Consider the following 14,155-nt stretch of genomic DNA (forward strand, 5'->3'; position numbering starts at 1 on the left):
TTGTGAAGAAATATCTGAGCATATATTAGATTGGGCCTTTGCCAGTCAGCAAAATAACAGGATAAAAACTTAACTGTGCTGGGGGAACACCACAAGCTTCCATTACAATGAAACACATGAAACTGAAGCTAAGGGACAAGATATTCCTGTAATTAAATAGAAAGTAAATTACTAGCAGCAGTGGATGGTGGAAATCCCTCAAGGTGAATTTAAGCTTGACAGAAACCCTGCTGAGTAGAGAAAATGAAATGATTTGTCTCCAGTTAGCATCATTTAGGGAAGGGCAAGCATAAGAAAAAGTTTTGTCAAAGGACTGGCTTCTACCTTGTGGGTACTGTGTAAAAGCTATTTTAATGGGGTAGTCTGCAGCTAGGAGAATACTTAGACAAAACATTGATGTCACATGTATATAAAGAGAGGTGGAAATCTTGGTTTATCTGCACACATCTTCAGATATAATAATCCATTTGTTAAACTCTATTTTGTTTTAAAAAATCTTTGATGTTTATCTAGGGTTAAGAGAGGTTTCAGAGTAGGTAGTAAACTACAGGCATACTGTTCTCTAGAGGTGGCAAAGCCATCAGAGCACTAGCTTACTGTCAACAGCAGCAAATCCTACAAAACAAGATCAGGGTCACCCAGCCGCTGCAGGGCAGGGTAAGCTGTCACGGTTATGTTAGGAGCTCGTAAAGCAGGGTGCCTGGGAGCGGTATACTCCTCCTGGCAAGTCCTTACCACAGTACCCCTGGCATGCCTTATGAAAGTAGGGAGTCTCCCCCAGTTCTGTAACAACTACCCATACACAAGGGTTTGGAAATTAGTAAATCTTTCCACCACCTTTACCTAAAGTCCCGTGGTCATTAAGAAAGGCTTAAGTCACAGTTTCCTACTGATAACTGGGAGGAGTCTGCCATCTACTGACTATATAAGCTCTGTGTGCTTGCAGCTTTCCACCTGGTTTGTAAGAAAACTTGTTTTAAATGTGATATAGCCCACTTCATAATTCAGAATGTGGAGCCAAATTCCTCTTGCATGTTACAAAAGCAGTTCTGCCTTCCCAGAGCTAGCTTCTTTTCTGAAGTGGTAGAAAACAGATTATTAACTATTTCCCTCTAGATCATACATGCAGGAAGTTTACATGCTTCAGGCAGGTTAGTAGCAAATAAATAAATAAATCTTTCCACCTCTCAGAAAACAGAAGACCTCACTACATACTTGGTTCAGGGCTTAATCAATTTTTTTTCACAAATGAAAACTCTATTCAGTCATGTTCAATAGCTAGACCTTACAGGATGACTAAATTTTTCTGATCTTCTGTTAGTCCATCTTTATCTGTGCTATACAGAGGGAAGGACTAATTATGTTGTGCTTTATAGATCAGTATCCCCTTGGTACTATGTGCTATTTTTGTGGTATCTTCTACTCTGCTGAAGTAGTGTGTGACTTCTTTGGTTACTTTCTCTGACAAGCTATATGCATACCATAGGTCTTTTTTTTTTTTTTTTTTTTTTTTTTTTTTTTTTTAGCGTGTAATATTGTCAGAGAAGTATGTAAAGCACTAGTCCCAAAGCATTTGCTTGAAATCAGTAGCATGGGATGTAGCCAGTTGTTTAATGACTTCAGCATGACTGAAAGCCATTGTCAGGAGCCTTTTAATCAACAGCTTAAAGGTTTTCAAATTTATTTTGCACAAAATTATTGATGACAGTAGGAAAGGAAAGTATCTTAAGTCAGACCGCTTAATGCCTGTAGCCAGCTAATGCACAGAACTCTAAATGGACGAACATGATGAGAAATGTCTTTGATCATAGTCTAGCTGTTGATTACAGGCTTGGCTTTGTTATATTCAATTTCCAGGCTGACCACAGATTTTCCACCAGCATTTTCTCACTTCTTCTGATTATAACCATGAATCCATCCCATCATATCTGGCCAGTCAATCTAACACGGGGGATTTCAGCTGGTTTTTTTCAACATTTTGTCATCTGAAGTCAAATGCTGTCACATGCAGATGCAAGCTTTCTATCAGATGTCAATGAAGGACATGTTTGTTCTAAGAGATTTTTCAGGACTAGCAAGCTTGAAACTTTCTACTTCTCTAGTTTGAGGAAAATCTAGACCATAAAATATTCTAGAAAACCAAGTTATTAATGGATAAACCTATACTAGTTTGACAATTGTCTCATGACAAGGAAATTCCCACCTCCAAGTTTCCCTTAAACATCTCATGTTAGCATAACTACCGAAAACTGTGAAATACTAAAAACAAGCGAACTACGGCAGCAAATTTATACTGCTTTTAATACTACCAAAAAAGAGGCATTTCTTGGGCAGCTGAAGTTAATGATCAGAAACTGATTACTAACTTTGTGTTAGCTTTTGAAGCACATAACAATGCTGACTGAAGTACCTTTAGATAACACAGGAAGAAGAGACATATAATAGTATAAATGGAACAAAAATAGCCAACAAAAGGTGAAGATACTGCAAAAATCTGTGCAATGAACTTGCAGGCACCTCCTGGAAATCCTCACCTGGGTAAGCAGTCATCACATACGCAAACAATTCCATTGAGCTTGACTGCTCACACTGACAGTGCTTGCATTTGTGGAGGCTTGTAGAGGTAGGTCCTTGTTATGGTATTTCTAGATAGTAAAGGCACAAGTACTGAAACAAAGAACCTGTAAGATGTAAACAATGTCCCTAATTTTGGGCAGGTGTAAAATGTCTCTCTGCTTAGGAACTTGAAAGGAGGAAACAACTTCCTTCTAGAAAAAAACAGTAATATTCTGCATTGGGATGTCTGAAGCCAACAGCTGTCACGAGTTGAATATAAAAGAAAACAGGACCACATATGATCAGCTTGTTACAAACTGGAACATTGCCGAACACAGCTTCAAGTTTTTTAGTTCTGTTTTTAATCAGCAAAGTCCACACCGCACCACTGTTTAGTGGTTGAACCAAAATAAATTTAGGGCCATGAGTGAAGAGTTTGCCTTTCATCTGCCAAGTGCTGAGTTATCACTCTGTGCTTCTGCAATATCCTGTATTAGTGTTCCTATGCAGCTCTTTGGAACAAAAAATGAGAGCAGAAGATCTCTAAGGGCTGGTCATACAGAAAAATAACTTGTATTCAAAGACATAAGAGCTAGTCATTTTTATGTAAGAAAAGAGCAGGAAATACATTTTTTTTATGATTATCAAAATTCTTAGTTTATTCAAATGCAATGAACTAACAATTTAGTTTCAGGATACTTCTGTGTAGAGTATTTTCTGTACATTTCTGTGACTTCAATCGTACATATACATATAAAAGTTCTCTTGTAAGGGTCAGGCAGCTTCAGATTATAAGATTCACATTGGAAATAATTAAATGAGCGTATTTGGTATTCTGGAAATAATTATCTCTTCAGAACATACTCAGTTTGAACATGTTCAGTACCCTTCTGGGTAACAAAACCATTATTTTGAAGAGTGTGGATCAAAGTATCAATAACAAGCTTGAGCAACTATGTGATTAGTTTATATGTTGATGAATTGTACTCTCGACACTCTGACTGTGGAAGAGAACTAATGAACAATCAATTGTCCAAATGAAAGTTGGACCACAAGCAGAAACAAAACAATCTTGTGCTTGCATTATAGAGAATATATTTCTTTTCATGCCTGCCATAAACAAGAACATCACCAGGACGAGGACAAAGTCCAAGCAATTAAAACACTTCAGTCTAACCTCCTCTTGCCTGGATAGCATTTAGTTGCTAGCCAATGAACTAAACCAACATACTAGCTAATTCAAGGTCTCTCTTAAGTAACTTAAGTAACATATAATCCAAATATATTTTATTAGTATAAAATATTAACAGTTTAATGTTTTTACCAGAAAGAAAGTATAAATAGGCATATACTCAAGCTTCTAAAAAACCTCTTTGCCTTACATTAAGAATGGGACAGCAGAAGTTTCAGGGAAATTTGGCCAAAAACTTAAGCATTAATAGTACCATTACAATATAGCAATAAATAAGATTACATAAGTATCCATATGGTTATGCTTAAAAACAACAGCATGTACCTTATACACCATTTGATGGTCACGATCTGTGTCAAAGCAGAGCGAAAAGAGTGGGAAGATAATATGGATAATATACTGCCTGAAATAGAAGTGGTGTTAACTTACTGTGTGAATTTCTGTCTTGCTTGTTGTGCTTTCTCAGATTCATATATTGCTATTTCCATAATCTTGGGCAAATGTCCTAGTCATCTGATTACCAACAATTCTACAGCTATTAAAGATGAAAACACTCTTCTGTCATCAGAAGCAATGCTTCTGAAAGTGGAAATGCTGGTACCTCTACAATACTGAGATATTGGTAAGGATTTAGTCATAATGAGGAAACTGCAAGCAGAGACAGCGTGAAGAAAATGAAGGTGAAACTCTGAAGACCTAGAAAAAAAAATCTGCTCTGCCAACCTGAAGGAAAACAGCAACTTAAAAGCCCTACTTCTGCTTATTATAGAAGGAGGGAAAGAGCCTGAAAATTATGCTGACTGATGTTCCTTTTTATGACTCACTGTGTCAGGCATTCTTACACTGTAGAAGTCATTAAATAACAGGGGAGGGGGAAACTATTAACTTTTCTATGTCCACAGTTTGTAGTGCAAGAGTTTAGCATTACTGTTGTCTACTGCTAAGCTCAGCTTCTATTGTTAAAACAGTCTGATTACTACTGTAAATAACTCATAATTTTTAATTAGAATATTCTTCCTGTACCTAGTAATAATGATGCTGCACACTTACTTTAAGTGCAAATTCTTACCGTACCTATGCCACTCTCCTGAGCCCTTTGTGTAATTATGAAGGAAAATTACATATAAATGTATATAAATTCAAGTACACTTGGAAATTTAATATAATATGAAATTGGAGAAAACCAAAATAACAGAACGTCATTGGAAGCTAGATTATTTTGGTCATGATTATCATTCAGATTCAAGAAGCAATTGCCCAGACTGACTCTTATTTTGTGCTTGCTTATTTTGACTCTTCTTGACAGAGACATATTCCATTCAGTTTACAACACTAATCCCAAATCCATGAACACTGACTTATCTTGGATAAATTCACAAAGAATATTTAACAGGGAAAATAGTCAGAGACTTCGTCACATGGAAAGCAAATCGAAGGGCTCAATATCTCCTCTTCAAAACAAACCTCATCATTGGCTTTTACGGCTTTTAATGATAAAGATTAAGTAACCCTAATGTTAGCCTTAACTCTTCTTCACTTTTGCAACTGAATCTGCTTGATCCTGCTTAGTAAAAAGCTGTCATGCTGCTTCCTTTTCTTTCTCTCTGTTTTTCCACAAAATTAGACACTCCCATGCTTGTATCTATAGCAGTGATCCTCTGCTTCCCCAGTGACTCATCAGGCCCCTGGCTGACCAGTTTGTGTTTAAGTGTTTTTCAAAAGCCCTAAAGGTTATTAAACTTTCCCTGTGGGCTTTATATCCATCCCTCCTTATATGCTAGTTCACCAATAGGTTATTTTTCTGTTATTTTCACTGTTCTCTCCTACTCCTGATGGCATTATTAATAGGTCAGTTCTGTCCATAAGGCTATCCCCCCCCCCCAAAAAAAAACTGTTTTGTCATTATGGATATGTCTATGTGGCACAGTGCAGTGCAATGCTGTGTGAAGACAGCTGAACTAACTTAAACAAGGTATCAGAAGCATTATAATCTCATAGTGCAGCCCTCCTAGTTAGGTAATATTAATCTTACTGGGTAGCGCATATATAGCTCCAGACAGCATACTGCTGTTATCCAGCTTCAAATAGCCAAGATAGATAGGTCAAATATCTGTGCATGTCCCTTGTTTACATAGGTTGAACGCAAACCTGAAGCAGTGGCACTGTTTGAAGGAAGAATTACTATTCCAAACACAATACCCAATACTATGCAAAGACATCGTGGATCAGTCTTTGCAAGGAGGTCTGCAGATTTTCATGCAGCAAACAGGTCAGTTGCAGAACCAAGGTCTAAATAACTTAATAATACTGAGCCACAGCTAAGTAAAATTTAAGTTAAATAAAAAAATGAAAAAAAATAGCCTCAGCAGGTGCCAGATGCCATGACTGTGCTACAGAAAGTAAATTTCTCATGTACACAAAATAGACAAAGTTTAGGCAGTCATATTTCTTTAATTTCTTTCACAAATGTTATTCATTTCTGCTCCTGGAAGGACTTCCATGGTTTTTATTACAGAGGTACTCTGTACTCAGCTAGGAGCTGGCTAGTTCTTCACTAGTAGGACGACATCCATGAGGACTGTAAAAATAATACAGTGTATTACAAAATAATAAGGTTTGCAATGGATTTTCCAGATGATAAGGTCTGTGGGAAATTCCTATGCACAGTATCAAACTTTGAGCCAAATGGTAAACTGAGGACAGTAGCCTTTTAAATGGGAAGCAAATTTTAAATGAGGAAACAGAAGAAACCTTCATGAATATTACAAATGTTAGGTAAATGTGAAGAAAACCACTACAGTAACAGGGGCAAGATAGTCTTTTTACGAGGTATGATGGGTTTTTTCCTCTACAAATTAAGAAAACAATGATTCTGGGTTTTGTTGAATATATACAAATAATCATGAGCTGATAGCTAGATGGCTAAAATAATATTTAAAAATTATTTTATGTCAGCATAGGAACTGCAATCAGTAATTTGGAAAGCTGTAGAATAAATATGGTATTAATTTGGTAAGACTGAGTGCCTTCTTCAATATTATATAGACTAGGATCATGATTTCAGAGCAGAAAGGAAAGAGCTGTACTCTTAAACTTTTTATTTTTGGTTAAAATCCTCATTTGTCATGCACCTTCCTTTTTATAGCTCTCCGAATAGTCCTTGCAGGGCACACAGTACTCTCTGTAGGAGCATGAATAGACACCTAATAGATCAATACATTGAATAAGCCTGGAATGTCCACTATCCTCTGTTTCAATTCTATTCTCCATAAAAAGAGACAGGGAGAGAATCAAATAGCCATTTTGCTTTTCTTTTTTCAGAAGTGTGCTTTTGCTAAGAGAGAAATCACTTTTAAAGGGATTATACAGATGAAATGGAAATTATACACATGAATCTACAGAAAAAGAAACATTAATGTTGTGCTTTCAAGCATTCAAATATTGGAAACACACGGACGCTGTGAAAATAAATTCATTCTTGTTCCTGAAGCACTCAGATAATGTACTGAAGAATGTCACAGAAATGTCAATATAGAAATTAATAAATCTGGAGCCTGAAGAATATAGTTTGTATAGCACGTAGTAAATAAATTTTAGGTCAGCAAACTGAGCAACACAGATAGAGCACAGCATTGGATACATGTTCATTCAATCAGTCATTTCATCTTGTACAGTGAATAAGGCAAAGATCCCATGGAAAAAAATGTACGTAAGCACGCAACTATTTGCAAGACAATCCTAATTTTCTGGTATTTTCTATCTTTTAAAGTCTTTTGGGTTTACAGTGTCAATGTTGCATAGCTGTTTATGTGAGTAGGTGTGTAAATCTCTAGGTTTATTAAAAAAACCCACAGAATCATGATGTTGGATTTTATGACATATCACATCTAGATCTACAACACAGATCTCTGACATGAGAGCTATCAGTTACCAGCTGCAGAATTAAGCTGCCATCCACTAGAGGGGATATTAAGCACATTTTAACATTGGGTTTCTCAGCTCCAGTTGTTCTGGAGAAAATCTGGGCTGTATTTTAGCAAACTATTGTAGGTGCTGCTGCTTCTGTCCTGTCTTTTCCAGTCTGTTGCTCTGCCAGGCCCATCTTTCTCCCTCTTCTTGGTGCTACATCTGCATCTTCCTAGCATCATAGTCTAGGCCCCTCATGTAGACTCAGTTCCTGTTCCTCACTGTATTCCTCAGTCCAGTGCCTGTCTCCTTCCTAAGCCATCCCCAGACTTTCTTCTCAATTACTTGTTCAGTTAACAGTTTTCCCCTATGCCAGGTTCTAGTGTTTCTCTCCACAGTCTTTTCCTGTCGCCTTCCCTTTTGTTCAGGTTCTCTGTACAAGTCTCCCTGAGAAAAAGTCCTCTTGTCCCTACATGAGCACTTCTTCTGATCATAGTCTATTTTTTCAAATTTTCCAAAGTCATAGTCTCACAACTCTCCCTATCTTCCCAGTTCTCAGGTCTTGTCTGTTCAAGCTAATCTGTCACTTCCTTGACTTCTCAGCTGTTCCATGATGTTTATCCATCCTATTGATTCCCACATGCAATAACTGGTCCTACCACATTGTCCCCCTCTAACTCCTTTTTCTGTACGTATGTACTACTCTCAAGTTTCAATCTTCCTTTCCTATGCTCCATTTACTCCTAGACCCCTTGCCTCTTTTTCAGTATCCTTCTTCTGTGCCTCTCTGTGTCATTCTACTGTGTCATTAGGTCATTCTACTGCATAAGGTGGCATGTCAACAGCAGGAAGACAGAAAGAATGGGACATGTTCAGTACCCTACTATCACAAAATGGTCCCCAAAACCTAGATATTTCAGAGAAAGAGCAACTTATCCTCAGCAGTTTTGCAATACTAAGATGAAGCATCCTCTGGATGAACCAAATATTTGGAAAATTTCATTGCCACATTTTATCAAGGTCTCCACTGAATGTGTGTGGACTGAATTTTTTCAGATGCATACAACCTGGGTAAACGCAGGCCTTTCTCCACTACAGCCAAAAGAGAAGGCAGTTATAGACTTTCTCTATGAAATGGTTGCTTTTTTTAATATGGACTAAACAATGTAATTCTTTACTTTTTTCTTCGAAATAATTCAAACATTCTAGCCTTAACTTTTAAATCAAAGCAAAACTTAATGTTCTGAAGCAGAGAGCCAAGACTGAAAATGTAGTCCTGAACAGATAAGGCTTATCAAAGTTTGAAGCAGAGTATTACAATGGGAACTTACAGTTGCGTATTATCAGTTCTGTCTTTACTGTACACAAGGGCAACTGGTAGAAGTAATAGTTTACCCAAAAAAAGTCTGACTGCACATTATTAAACAACTTAATTCTGCTAATAACTATTTGGTCATTGTCCATTGCTATTGAGGTCTGTGCAAAGACTCATTGTACTATGGATGGCATCGGAGATATTAAGTAATTCTATTACATTCACTGGAGTTATGTCAGGTTTACCACATGCAACTAAGACTGCAATCTACCTTTCCGAAGGTAAAAAAAAAAAAAGATAATCTATAGATTATCTTCAGAAGACACACCAAAAAGCAAGGAGATCAAAAGTTAAAATGGCAATATTTACCGCATCTATATGGATGTCAAAATAAGAGTATTAGTCAATCAGAAGAGAGGGGCTTATCGCAGTCAAGAAGAATTGTATCAATATGAATAGTTTAGCATGAATCAGTGTATTGAACATGTTCCTTATTAATCATTCAGTAAAATTCAATAATAGTATCATGATCCTACTTAGCTTAGGCTGCAGTTATTATCAAGCTATTAGCTGAGATAACAAACAGGCTATCATTTAATGAGTCTATCAAGAAAGACAGAATTGTTAAAAGGGAGCATCCAAAAGTTACCTTTAATTAATCTCACAAAGAAGACAAAATATCAGTGTTATGTGCATTTATTTTTAGACATAATATATGTCCAAATATATAAAAATTTTATGTGAGTTTTGAACTACTGGCACATTGAGAGCATAGTCTCTGTGCACCTTTGAGTTAGCAAAGAGTAGAACAAAGATGGATAAAGTATGGCGGATCTGATTCCCACAAAGTTCTCTGTGCAACCTGTATTTTGGCATCTGCTATAAATTTGGAGTAAAAAGGACAAGATTTAGAAGAGAGGTTTTCAGAAGGGTTTTACTTTCTTGGTTTCCAGTGGGACTTGGATATTTATCTCTACTTTGTGTCTTTGAAAATCATCCTGTAATCCTCTATCAGTTCAGTCATGTAACAGTGCATCAAAGTATTATTATTACTGTTAGCTGCTGACCTAAAAAGAATATGGTCACTAAGCATACCCCCTGATTAATTATCCTAGCAAAACTAATAGAAGGCTCGTGTATACCATTTAGATACATTCTATATTAAGACTGGATAGAGTTTGGTCACTGTTTGGCAGAATAACAGTATTCTGTGTCAGAGTGGATAATCATGCACACTCCTATAGAGTGAACTGTTAAGATTAAGGGGTGGAACCAGCTCTTCCCAACTCTGCTGCTAACTTATTTCCTTGTAAGACAATAAAAGGTGGAGGAGTGTTCTCTTCTTTCCCCAGAAAGCTGATACACTATTCTGCTCAATCTTTATAGACAGTCCTGGGACAGGGAGTTCTTTTACCCTTGGCTCACAGTATGCAGGCTGGGTAGAAACTGGTCCTTTGTTATTGCTATAAAACACAATACAGATATTTCAAAAATAATAGGAGCTCTGCTATTATAGGTTGTATTCACAAACACCATCTTTACTGCTACTGCAGAGGATCCCAGCATTGGCTCTCTGCTGTATCAAAGTACTGTAGTGCACTTGAAGAATTCAGCCATCCTAAACCACAGTCTTTCAGATTAGGTGCTGATCACAAAAATAGTCCAGTGCAGTGTTAATTATTTAGTGGTGGACTGGAACTCTTCATTCCTTCCAGATTTCAATAATTGGATCGTAAGGACAGACCTTGCTCACTAGATTGGAGGTGGCTTGAACTCTTGCAAATGACAGCATTTAAACTGACAAGGTCAGATTGACATTTGCAGTAATTCTTCAGATGAAAGATCTAGAAGTAAGGAAGACGGGTGCTCTTCTCCAAAGTGGATTGAAGCAACTGAACATGTTATCTTACAAGGAGACGCCCAAACTCTGCTTTATTATTCTTACTTTAATAACGAGAATGTGCTAATATGGCTCCTGATTCTGTTAAGCGGCTGAGAAAAATAGGGATGAAACATTGTCTCTGTCATAGCTAATAATAAAACTGTCATTGACTTTAATGGAGTGGGGATTTTGCTGTTTTTTAACTGCTTTTTAAAATTAGACTATAAATTTTAAAATTGGAGAATAGTGATAAACCCCCACATTTCTGTATTCCAGGCTTCTCACAAAAATTTAGGTAAACAGGAAAAAAAGTATCTCTCAAAATATTAAGTAGTAGAGCATCTCATAAAAAAGATCATAAAAAGACCAAGAAAACTAGAATGTTGTTGTCTATACATAATTTCAAAGATGCTTTACAATTAATCAGATATGAAATCCTAACTTAATTTAATTCCTGAAAGATATTTTAACATTTTGTACAATGTGATATCCATATTTTTTCTCTCAACTGCTACTCATACCTTTCTTATTTACTTTTTCTCAGAATAATCATTTCTTCTCTGTCAGTTCCTCTTTCTCTCATATTATCTCACTTAATCTGTATCCTCCTTTCCCGTTATCATGCCTCTGCATTTCTTCCCTTATGACCGAAGACAGCATCACTGTATATACCAAAGCCCATCCAAAAGCACAGGTGGTCTTTAAAAGAAAAACAGACAGATAATCACATAGTTTATTACTGAAATATTAGCTTGAGCTGAATAAATATGCTGACAGATAATCAATGTTTTCTGGTCAAAATATACCTAAAAAATACTGATTCCTAGTTTTGTTACACCAATTGTATTATGCAAATATTATTCTTTGGTATCTAGTAATAAACCCCTAACAAGGTGACTCTTCACCTACTGTGTTTTTACCTACCTAACAACATAAATAAAGTACTAAGACAAAATACAACCCCTCCCACCCCCAAACCAAACAAACTCTCCAAGTCAATCAACAAGAAAAAATTCCCCCAACCAACCCAAAAGTTTCCCTGCACTCAGCTACAGAAACTCCTCTGAACCTCACCACTTTTCTTTGAAAGTAGTTTTCTACAATTCCTAATAAAACATTATTTTTTTTCCAAACTTCTGTGACTAAAAGTAATTTAAGAGCTCTCCCAATGTAATGCTGTTTTGCTGTTAGCACTATTCTGCCTTGATGCCTCAGACTCAGATGACTACAATTATAAAAAGGACTTATTAGTCTTTTAAATATCTTATGTAAAATATAAGACATGAAGAATACTTTATATGACAACGAAAAGGATATTAAAAATAGCAATATGCAGCTTGTGTTTTCAATCTTTTCTCCATGATACTTAGACTAATATATCCAAAGCCTGCTGTACAACTTTTAATACATAACATAATATGTTCCTCAACTGTTCATTTGCACATTTTAAGAACACTATTTCACAGAAAAGGCATGGCAAGACTAAGTGTTTGAGTTTGAGGCATATTTCAAAATATTTACCCCAATCTTTAGGCTTTTTTAGATTGCTTCAAGTTGTCGTAACACTGCTGTAATTTACAACATTGTTGGGAAATCTTGTGTGTCCCGTACAGAATATGGGAAGTAGATGAAAGGGAGAGCATAAAGTCCTGTAACAACTTTCAAGGGTGGCTAGCCAACCATATAAATCAGTGGTTCACTAATATTAAATATGAGATTTCATGTTATTTGTACAGTCATATGAATAACATACATAACTAAAAACTGTACTTGGTTTGTTGATTGTACAGTGTGCTTTGCATGGCATGATGATGTCTATGCTGAAAAAGGAGGCTACAAGTTACTAGCATTTTGCATACAATTAAGGCACCACTCTTATTTGTGACATACTTTTGTGACAAGCAAGAAACCAGTACCAGGCCTCAAAATGCAACACAGGGATGCGGAAGGCATTTAAAACTGGCAATGCTGCAGTTTGTTTTCCACACCGCAAACTTGACAGCTATCCCAGATCTAACACATCTACAAGTAAATTCTCCAAAATCGTGAGAGGGGATTAACAACACCCTGTGGGATTGCTTTCAAACAGGAAGCAATGAGCGGCAGGCATCTGCCACCACCACCACTGAATCCCTGTGGATTCATATCCCCTCATGCTACCATCCTTCCGACTAAGAAAATACTTGCCCCCCCTTCTCACAAAAGCTATACAGCCAGAAGACTCCAGGAGCTGGGCACTGAGGAGATTACCAATTGGCCCAAGAGTCTTCGTTAAAATACAAGAGAGAGTGAAAATACAGGCAGAGCCGTTGACGACACGGGACAAGCCCCGCCGTGCCTCAGCGACCCTCCCCCAGCGCCAACGGCTCCCTCAGCCCCAACAGCTCCCCTCAACACCCCCACCTCCCTCCGCCGTCCTGAGGTGACGGGGAAGGGAAGCAGACTTTGTGCCCTGGCCGCCTCGCGCATGCGCATAGCCCCCGGCCCCGTCCACCCCGGCAGGACAAGACAGAGCAGAGGCCAGGAGGCGAGGGGCGGGAGGGTGACGCGGTCTCGCGGGCGGGCGGGCGGGCCGGCCAGCGGCGCCCGGGAGGTGGAGGGAGGGAGCGCCTATATCAGCTGACCGTGTCCCGTGACGGGCCCGGGCCTGACGGCGTCTGCGTCGGGAGGGCGGTCTCGCTGCCGGAGCTAAGATGGCGGCCTCCACAGTCAGGCTCTGAGGGGGCTGGAGAGGTGCCGCGGCTGCCGCCTGGCCGGGTGGAGGCCGAGGGCTCCGCTCAGTGCCCCTTCGCCCTTATCGCCGGCAGCGGCGGGACGTGCAGTGCTGGTGGGGGCAGGTCCGGGCAGCGCAGGCTCCTCGGCCAGGTAAATCCTAGCGGCGGTGGAAGTGAGGAGGCGGCGGCCGCCTCATTGCACAGCCCCGGGCGGAGCCGTTGGGCAGTGGGGTCGGGTGGGGGGCGGGGGCGGTTGGCGGCGGCGCGCGCGCCCGGCCGTTGGGGCTGTGTGGGGGCGGGGCGGGGGCAGCAGCGAGGGTGCTGGGGCAGATGCCTCCGCCAGCAAAGCCCCACTTGTCTCTACCCCCCCCCGTGGGGGACGAGCTCGGGGGTAAATCAAACTGCCCCCAGCCCCTTCCCTTTCTGCACCTCCGGGTAGAGGAGAGGCTGGGCTTCTCGTTAGCCTCTGTCTGCCGGGTGTTTCATGGAACGTGCTCTGCTCCTCACGCAGCTTTTGTAGCTGCGGGGCAAAATCTGTCGTCTTCCCTGGATGAGTACAAATGTGTCCGTTAAGAAAGGATGCTTTATTC

General features: G+C 39.1%; 1 protein-coding gene and 1 long non-coding RNA gene across 4 annotated transcripts in view; one reads left to right on the forward strand and one right to left on the reverse strand.

Annotated features, from left to right (window-relative positions):
- Nucleotides 1-6,161: 6,161 nt before the first annotated feature.
- Nucleotides 6,162-13,598, reverse strand: LOC135327488 (uncharacterized). The gene is made up of 3 exons (XR_010387678.1): nucleotides 13,476-13,598; nucleotides 11,373-11,550; nucleotides 6,162-6,326 (listed from the first exon to the last, which is right to left on the reverse strand). It is a non-coding gene; the product is annotated as an uncharacterized LOC135327488 (long non-coding RNA).
- Nucleotides 13,487-14,155, forward strand: part of DNAJC13 (DnaJ heat shock protein family (Hsp40) member C13) — a 55,662-nt gene continuing 54,993 nt past the window's right edge. For all 3 annotated transcript variants that reach the window (XM_026094043.2, XM_026094044.2, XM_064506407.1), the window contains exon 1: nucleotides 13,487-13,716. The gene's annotated coding sequence lies outside the window, so the exon portion shown is untranslated. The remainder of the gene's footprint in view (nucleotides 13,717-14,155) is intronic.

The sequence above is a fragment of the Dromaius novaehollandiae genome, chromosome 2 (genome assembly GCF_036370855.1).
Source record: "Dromaius novaehollandiae isolate bDroNov1 chromosome 2, bDroNov1.hap1, whole genome shotgun sequence".
Taxonomy (NCBI): domain Eukaryota; kingdom Metazoa; phylum Chordata; class Aves; order Casuariiformes; family Dromaiidae; genus Dromaius; species Dromaius novaehollandiae.